Here is a 7,863-nt window from a genome sequence, read left to right as displayed (position 1 = left end):
AAACAAAACACAATTTGACATAAAAATTGGAGGTATATAGTGAAAGCGTAATGTAAAACTGAAATAAAAATTGGAAGTATATAGTGAAAGTGTAATGTATAAAACTGAAATAAAAATTGGAAGTATATAGTAAAAGTGTAATGTCTAAAACAAAGGAACAACATAATACATAAATTTGTCAGCTGCTTTTTCGTGGTTTGATGCTTTTAAGGAATTTCAAAGCGAGTATTTGGTGCTAATTGGAGGTTCTACCAAGCAAGAATTAGGAATCTTTGGGTGTCCCACAATTTTTTTTATTGTGAATGAAAAAATAAACGACACAAAAATTTGGAATAAATAGAAAATTGGGGGTTAAACCAAAGCAAAAATTAGCAAGAGGAAATTTCCGACACCACCTAAAAGCATCATAATTTTTTATTTATTTAAAATAAAACAAATGAAAATAACACAACATTTTAACATAAAATATAAAAGTACAGAGTGAAATAAATGTAAAGCATAAAGCAAATTAATAATTAAAAATATTAAATTATCAGCTGTGTTTTCCTGGTATGATGCTTTTTAGGAAATTTAAGGCAAGAATATGGCGCTACAATTGGGGGTTAATTCTAACCAAATTTTGGGACGCTGAAACTTGCGACACCACCTTAAAACATCCCCAAAAAGTTTTTTGAATTTAAAATGGAAAAAAAAAAAGACACCAAAAAATAGAAATAAATTATAAAAGTATACAGTGAAATAAATGTAGTATATAAAACAAATAAATAACAGAAATGAAATTGTCAGCTACTTTTTTTCAGTTTTTTAGGAATTTTAAGGCGACTATATGGCGCTAATTGGAGGTTTAATCAAAGCAAGAATTAGGAATTTCCGACACCTCCTAAATGCATCATGAAAACATTTTTTTAATTTATTTAAAATGATTAAAAAAATAGACAATTTTAAATAAAATGTAAAAGTATAAGGTGAAATACTTGTAATGTATAAAACGAAGGAATAACATAATAAATTAAATTGCCGGCTTCTTTTTCTTGGGAAGATGCCTTTTAGGAAATTCGAAACAAGTATATGACGCTAATTGGGGGTTAAAACAAAGCAAGAATTAGCAAGGTGACATTTCCGACACCACCTAAAAGCATCATAAAAAAAAAAAAAAATTAATTTAAGATAAAAAGAATTTAAAAATAAATAAATGAATATCATTTGTTTTATATTTGGCATTTTTTTCAGTATTAACTTTTATATTTTATGTGAAATTTTTGTGTCAGTTTTATTACAAATATATATATATATATATATATATATATTTTTTTTTTAAATACATTTTTATTAAAAAAAAAAAAAAAAAAAAAAAATATATATATATATATATATATATATGTAATAAAAATGATACAAAAATTTCACATAAAATATAAAAGTTAATACTGAAAAAAAATGTAAAATATAAAACAAATGAATAATTTAATACATTCTATTATCAGCTGTGTTTTCCTCAAATTATGCATTTTAGGAATATTAAGGCAAGAATATGGCGCTATAATTAAATCCTACCAAGATTTAGGAAGCTCAAATTTCGTAAACCACCCGAAAGCATCACAAAAAAAAGGTACCAAAAGTTTTGTAATAAATTATAAAAGTATACAGTGAAATAAATGTGATCCAAAAAATTAAACAATAACATAAATTCAATTGTCAGATGCTTTTTTTCTTTTTTTTTGGAATTTTAGGCGAGTATATGGCGCTAATTGGAGGTTTAATCAAAGCAAGAATTAGGAATTTCCGAAACCACCTGAAAGCTTCATAAAAATGTTTGGTGTTTTTTTAAATGAAAAAAACAAAACAAAACACAAAATGGCGTGGCGCAGTGGGAGAGTGGCCGAGCGCAACCCGAGGGTCCCTGGTTCAAATCCCACCTAGTACCAATCTCGTCACGTCCGTTGTGTCCTGAGCAAGACACTTCACCCTTGCTCCTGATGGGTGCTGGTTGGCGCCTTGCATGGCAGCTCCCTCCATCAGTGTGTGAATGTGTGTGTGAATGGGTAAATGTGGAAGTAGTGTCAAAGCGCTTTGAGTACCTTGAAGGTAGAAAAGCGCTATACAAGTACAACCCATTTATCATTTTATTTAAAATTATAAATAAAATGTAAAAGTATATAGTGAAATATTTGTAATTTATAAAACAAAGTAATAACATATTACATTAAATTGTCAGCTACTTTTTCATGTTATGATGCTTATAAGGAATTTTAAGGCAAGAATATGGCGCTAATTGGGGGATAATTCAGACCAAGATTTAGGAAGGTCAAATTTTTGGCATCATCATTTTTTTATTTGTATTCAAATAAATAAAAAAAGTACACAAGAAAGTATGTCAAAATATAAAAGTATAATTAATGTACTGTAATTGTCCGAGGCTATTTTCCTGCTATGATGTGTTTCGGTGCACACAAAGTGACTGGAAGTTTGAACTTTGTAATAAATAATAGCTGAACCGTGTCCTCCTCGTCCTTACAGGACACGACATGTTGACACATTTGTGTCCTGCGTCCTTAAAAAAAAAAAAAAAAAAGAAAAAAAAATAGTGGGCCTTGTCCAAGGCCTTCATAAAATATGTATGATGACCTGATGTGCTGCTTTCTCCAACACTCCCAGAAAGCTTGAAAGTCACATTTGTAATTTCCCTTTCCTTATCTCAAGAAGCTTTTATCACCGCCAAACACATGATATGAAAACACCTTGAAAGTGTAATCATGAAGACAGAGAAGGAGGCTTAGCGTCCATTGATCAGGGTTCAAACAGGTAAGACTTTCCAAAGGTGCGCCCTGAGCCCCCAGCCACACTTTCAAGTGCAACGTAAACCCCCCGCACCCCCCAACCATGATGAATAATGCTCGCTTGTCCTTGGCTGCAAAACCGCAACCCTACCTGAAATAAAACAAAAGTCTCTCCTTGCCGCTTCCTCTGAGATGCAGAAAAATAGAGAAATATTATTTTGGCCTCAAAGACTTTAGGAGCAGTTAAAGCAACAATAAGAAAAGAAAAATAGGTGAAAGGCACCGCCTGAAAGCCAGCCTGTGCTAAAGACAATAACTGAACTCATGCTCTTTCTTTCATATATGTATTTTTTTTGTTCGCAAGTAAAATACGACAAAAAAAATAAAAATGTAACAAGCTTTTTCAGTGTTTGTCGTTCAGCAAAATTATGCAAAATTGGCCTACTGAAATGAGATTTTCTTAGCAGGTGTCATACTTGATCATTTCGCGATATCGCCATATTTTTGCTGAAAGGATTTAGTAGAGAACATCGACAATAAAGTTTTCAACTTTTGGTCGCTAATAAAAAAAAGCCTTGCCTGTACCGGAAGTATCAATCATCCATCCATCCATCCATTTTCTACCGCTTATTCCCTTTCGGGGTCGCGGGGGGCGCTGGCGCCTATCTCAGCTACAATCGGGCGGAAGGCAGGGTACACCCTGAACAAGTCGCCACCTCATCGCAGGGCCAACACAGATAGACAGACAACATTCACACTCACATTCACACACTAGGGCCAATTTAGTGTTGCCAATCAAGCTATCCCCAGGTGCATGTCTTTGGAAGTGGGAGGAAGCCGCAGTACCCGGAGGGAAACCACGCATTCACGGGGAGAACATGCAAACTCCACACAGAAAGATCCCGAGGCTGGATTTGAACCCAGGACTGCAGGAACTTCGTATTATCAATCAATCAATGTTTATTTATATAGCCCCAAATCACAAATGTCTCAAAGGACTGCACAAATCATTACGACTACAACATCCTCGGAAGAACCCACAAAAGGGCAAGGAAAACTCACACCCAGTGGGCAGGGAGAATTCACAGGCGAGCGGTCCATCCTGGGTCCTGACGAGCGGTCCATCCTGGGTCTCGACTCTGGACAGCCAGTACTTCATCCATGGTCATCGGACCGGACCCCCTCCACAAGGGAGGGGGGGACATAGGAGAAAGAAAAGAAGCGGCAGATCAACTGCTCTAAAAAGGAGGTCTATTTAAAGGCTAGAGTATACAGATGAGTTTTAAGGTGAGACTTAAATGCTTCTACTGCGGTAGCATCTCGAACTGTTACCGGGAGGGCATTCCAGAGTACTGGAGCCTGAACGGAAAACGCTCTATAGCCCGCAGACTTTTTTTGGGCTCTAGGAATCACTAATAAGCCGGAGTCTTTTGAACGCAGATTTCTTGCCGGGACATATGGTACAATACAATCGGAAAGATAGGATGGAGCTAGACCGTGTAGTATTTTATACGTAAGTAGTAAAACCTTAAAGTCACATCTTAAGTGCACAGGAAGCCAGTGCAGGTGAGCCAGTACAGGCGTAATGTGATCAAACTTTCTTGTTCTTGTCAAAAGTCTAGCAGCCGCATTTTGTACTAACTGTAATCTATTAATGCTAGACATGGGGAGACCCGAAAATAATACGTTACAGTAGTCGAGGCGAGACGTAACAAACGCATGGATAATGATCTCAGCGTCTTTAGTGGACAAAATGGAGCGAATTTTAGCGATATTACGGATGAGAAAGAAGGCCGTTTTAGTAACGCTTTTAATGTGTGACTCAAAGGAGAGAGTTGGGTCGAAGATAATACCCAGATTTTTTACCGAGTCACCTTGTTTTATTATTTGGTTGTCAAATGTTAAAGTTGTATTATTAAATAGAGGTCGGTGTCTAGCAGGACCGATAATCAGCATTTCCGTTTTTTTGGCGTTAAGTTGCAAAAAGTTAGCGGACATCCATTGTTTAATTTCATTAAGACACGCTTCCAACTGACTACAGTCCGGCGTGTTGGTCAGCTTTAGGGGCATGTACAGTTGGGTGTCATCAGCATAACAGTGAAAGCTAATACCGTATTTGCGTATGACGTCACCTAGCGGCAGCATGTAGATGCTGAAGAGTACAGGGCCAGTAGCAGACGATGTGCGCGTGACCTCACGAGTTGTGGAGCTCCTCACATCCTCACATTGTTTACAATCATGGCCACCAGCAGCTACAGCGATTTGGACCGAGAAAGCGACAATTTCCCCATTAATTTGAGCGAGGATGAAAGATTTGTGGATGAGGATAGTGAGAGTGAAGGACTAGAAAAAAATACAAAAAAGTTAAAAAAATAAAAAGGCGAGGGCAGAGAGAGCGATTCAGATGTTATTAGACACATTTACTAGGATAATTCTGGAAAATCCCTTATCTGCCTATTGTGTTAGTGAAGTGAAGTGAATTATACTTATATAGCGCTTTTTCTCCTATGACTCAAAGCGCTTTACATAGTGAAACCGAATATCTAATTTTTACATTTAAACCAGTGTGGGTGGCACTGGGAGCAGTTGGGTAAAGTGTCTTGCCCAAGGACACAACTGTAGTGACTAGGATGGCGGAAGCGGGGATTGAACCTGCAACCCTCAAGTTGCTGGCACGGCCGCTTTACCAACCGAGCTACTAGTGTTTTAGTGAGATTATATGGTACCTAAAAGTCGGAGGGGTGTGGCCACGGGTTTGGTGACCGCCAGTGTCTCCGGTGGGAGGAGGTATTAGTCCACAGCTGCAGGATGACACAAGCTCCGCTCATAACTACAGTAAGAGCCGACTTATTACCACAATTTTCTCACCGAAACCTGCCGGTTGACAAGTGGTCGGGATCCATGTTCGCTTGACCGCTCTGTTCCATAGTAAAGCTTCACCTTCGGGAATTTTAAACAAGGAAACACCGCGTGTTTGTGTTGCTAAAGGCTAAAAGCTTCCCACCTACATCTTTCTTCTTTGACGTCTCCATTATTCATTGAACAAATTGCAAAAGATTCAGCAACACAGATGTCCAGAATACTGTGTAATTATGCGATTGAAGCAGACTACTTATAGCTTGGATCGGGGTGGAAAAAAATGTCGGCTACAACCGGTGTCGTCAAACGCACGCGTCATCATACAGCAAAGTTTTCAACAGGACACTTCGCGGGAAATTTAAAATTGCAATTTAGTAAACTAAAAAGGCCGTATTGGCATGTGTTGCAATGTTAATATTTCATCGTTGATATACAAACTATCAGACTGCGTGGTCGGTAGTAGTGGGTTTCAGTAGGCCTTTAATTGCAATGTTCATTTGGGAAGCAGAATGATGCAAAACCCTCACAAGCAATTTTAAAGTTTAGTCGTTTGTTGAGATCAGGTTTTAAACTTTTTCACCGTTTGTGAGCTCGTGGCAAAGTAACGCAAACATTCCCGAGTGCTTTTCATGTTTGTACGGGAGCAGAGTTGTACGTACAGGTTTGGAGGGATTGCAGTGATTGTTAGCTTGCAAAATTCGTTAAAGCGATTTCAGTGTTTGTTTAATAGCAGAATAATGTAAAAATGTCAAAAGTGATTTTAATGTTGGTTTCTTAGCAACGTCAGATACTATTTCAGCGTTTGTTAGCGAGCAAAATTATGCAAAACGCACAAGCTATTATAGTGTTTGTTAGCAGAGTAACACAAAACGCACAAGCTATTTCAGTGTTTGTTAGCTCGCAAAAATTTCGCAAAACGCACAAGCTATTTTAGCGTTTGTTAGCTCGCAAAATTACGCAAGACGCACAAGCTATTTTAGTGTTTGTTAGCTCGCAAAATTACGCAAAACGCACAAGCTATTTTACTGTTTGTTAGCTCGCAAAATTTCGCAAAACGTACAAGCTATTTTAGCGTTTGTTAGCTCGCAAAATTACGCAAAATGCACAAGCTATTTTAGTGTTTGTTAGCTAGCAAAATTATGCAAAACGCATAAGCTATTTTAGTGTTTGTTAGCTCGCAAAATTACGCAAAACGCACAAGCTATTTTAGTGTTTGTTAGCTCGCAAAATTACGCAAAATATAGAAGCTATTTTAGTGTTTGTTAGTTTGTCTGCTAACAGATTTACGCGAAACGCGCAAGCTATTTTAATGTTTGTCAGCTCGCAAAATTACGCAAAATGCAGAAGCTATTTTAGTGTTTGTTAGTTTGTTTGCTAGCAGATTTACGCAAAACGTGCAAGCTATTTCAGTGTTTGTTAGCAGAATCGCGCAAATTTGTCATAAGCTATTTCAGCGTTTGTTAGTTCTATAGCTCGCAGAATTACGCACAAACGTCACAAGCTATTTCAGTGTTGATAGTTTGTTAGCTACCAGATTTACGCAAAACGCACAAGCTATTTCAGTGTTTGTTAGAAGAATTATGCAAACTTGTCATAAGCTATTTCAGCGTTTGTTAGTTTTGTTAGCACACTGAATTACGCAAAACACAAAAGCCAATTCAGTGTTTGTTAGCAGAATTACGCAAAACGTACAAGTTATTTCTGTCTTTGTTAGTTTGTTTGCTAGCAGATTTACGCAAAACGCACAAGCTATTTCAGTGTTTGTTAGCAGAATGACGCAAAATTGTCATAAGCTATTTCAACGTTTGTTAGTTTGACAGCTATCTGAATTACGCAAAACACAAGCTATTTCTGTGTTTGTTAGCAGAATTAAGCAAAACGCACAAGCTATTTCTGTCTTTGCTAGTTTGTTAGCTAGCAGATTTACTGAAAACGCACAAGCTATTTCAGTATTTGTTAGCAGAATTACAAAAAATTGTCATAAGCTACACCAACGTTTGTTAGTTTGACAGCTAGCTGAATTACGCAAAACACAAGCTATTTCTGTGTTCGTTAGCAGAATTACGCAAAACGCACAAGCTATTTCTGTCTTTGTTAGTTTGTTAGCCAGCAGAATTATGCAAAATGCGCCAGCTATTTCAGTGTTTGTTAGCAGAATCACGCAAAATTGTCATAAGCTATTTCAGCGTTTGTTTTTTTATAGCTCGCAGTATTGCGCAAAAACGTC

This window comes from Nerophis ophidion, linkage group LG04, assembly GCF_033978795.1.
Source record: "Nerophis ophidion isolate RoL-2023_Sa linkage group LG04, RoL_Noph_v1.0, whole genome shotgun sequence".
In the NCBI taxonomy this organism is placed as follows: Eukaryota; Metazoa; Chordata; class Actinopteri; order Syngnathiformes; family Syngnathidae; genus Nerophis; species Nerophis ophidion.
The sequence above is the reverse complement of the archived record's forward strand: the minus strand, read 5'-3'. Positions refer to the sequence as shown.